The 1,904-nt window shown below is 42.5% G+C and overlaps 1 pseudogene; it reads right to left on the bottom strand.

Annotated features, from left to right (window-relative positions):
• Positions 1-1,163: 1,163 nt before the first annotated feature.
• Positions 1,164-1,634, bottom strand: LOC102826727 (annotated as a pseudogene).
• Positions 1,635-1,904: the final 270 nt, after the last annotated feature.

The raw sequence follows: 1,904 nt of genomic DNA, 5'->3' as shown, positions 1-1,904 counted from the left end.
GTGTCAGAGTAGAGAACTATGCTCCGGATGAGTTTCCAATAGCTCCAGGTGAGTTTCCAATCGCTGAGTTTCTTCCGGAAGTAAAGTGTCAGGCCTTTCTGCTGAGGTACCTCTGGGTGGGCTTGAACCTCCAACCTTTTGGTCAACAACTGAGCTGGCTTAAATACACCACTCAGGGCTCCATTCCATTTAAATGAAGGCGTGAAAGTCAGGAAAGAAGGTAGGATATTTTCTGGGGAGCACAATGGCATGTTACTGGCCGATCATCACGGCCACCATCCGGGGCCCCTGCTCCCCCAGCAGCCGCTGTAGGTGATGAATGCATATAGTCAGAGGGAAAGCCTCCGAGACAGGGCTTAGATGAGGCCTGGCGAGGAGAGAATATCAACATCTTGAGAAGCCAAAGCAGTTGAAGAGAGAGTCTATTTTACTTGTTAATTTGGAGTCCTGGTGTGGTGCTGTGGGTTCATGTGCCAGACTGCAAAGCCCTTTGAACTGCAAGGTCGGCAGTTCAAGCTCACTAGCTACTCCTCGGAAACCCTATACAAGGTTACTATGGTTCAGAACCAACTCGACAACACTTAACAATAACAACAACATTTTATTAATTTATCCTGGTCTATTCTATTTTGCTTTATTTTACTGTAGTGATCTTAATGTATTTTATTTTATTATACTCTGTCTATTTTATTGGATAATATTTATTTTACCTTTCCTAGAGTGTAAGGCGCTGGACTGGAAGGTCAGCAGTTCAAGCTCACCAGCCACTCCTCTGAAACCCTATGCAGGGTTTCTGTGAGTCAGAACCAACTTAATGGCGCACAACAATAACAACATGCCCTCATGGTTTTTGTTTGTATTAAAAAGATAGGTTAAATATGAAATTAGTTAGATATAGCATCTAAAACTTGATGCTAAACAAAAATAAGGCCGGAAAGGTTACCATATATCCATAAAATGGCTATCCCATAATTAAGATGTTTCCTATAAAAATCATATTTGAATATAATATGTAAACCATTTTTTAATACATTTTGCAGTATGTTAACTGTAGGCATCCACAGTTTTCTTCTGCCACATAATAAGCTTCTGTGATTAGGTTGGCAACATTTGCAAGGATCCATGGAATATAAGGAAAAAAATATATATAAAGCAGTTATTTCTCAAGAAAGATTTGAGAAATCTGGCCTACCTTTAGTGTAGTTTCCTGAGATTTCTGCTCCACTGAAGTCAAAACCAGGATTTTCTTTCTGGAATCTTTGCATTATAAGTTTTCTCTGCATTTGGTCTTGGACCCAAGGATCAGCTGCAAACTCAGATTCTAGAAGTCCATCAATTGGCTGCTTCTCGCTTTGTCTTTGTAGGAACAATATGGACCCTTTTTTTTCCCCTTTTGTTCAAATGTCCATGTTCCTTCATCAGCTATTGTAGAATCAAAGAGTTTTCCCCTGAGGATCTGGTGTCCACCCAAGGCCAGTGCCACATGAGCCTCTGCAGGCCTCACTGGCTATCCTGGGCTCCAGGGCCTGGTGGCACTTGAACTTCAATGGACACCTCGTCGTAAGTTGGGTACTATGGACCCACAGCGTCCTGCAAGGAACCACCCCACTGTCTTCCTCAAACAGGACTGACATACTCAAGTCGCCTCCAGGCTGCCACTGCACCGAGAGAGCTCGAGGTTTCGATCTTGGAGTCATACAGTGTGGCAGCTCCAATGGCCACACTTTGGACGAGTGTTCTTTGTTTTCTCTTGAAATTTGTCCTTTACTTTATTGTCTGTCTTACAATCTTGGAAAAGATTCCATTTCCCATTCACGAAAGCTTTTTTTTTCAGTGTGGCACTGTAGGATAAGCAACATAGTGATAATCACAGGTCAGCAGTTCAAACCCACCATCTGCTCTTG

The sequence above is a fragment of the Chrysochloris asiatica genome, unplaced genomic scaffold, assembly GCF_000296735.1.
Source record: "Chrysochloris asiatica unplaced genomic scaffold, ChrAsi1.0 scaffold00041, whole genome shotgun sequence".
Classification (NCBI taxonomy): Eukaryota; Metazoa; Chordata; class Mammalia; order Afrosoricida; family Chrysochloridae; genus Chrysochloris; species Chrysochloris asiatica.
This window is presented reverse-complemented; position numbering and strand designations above follow the sequence as displayed.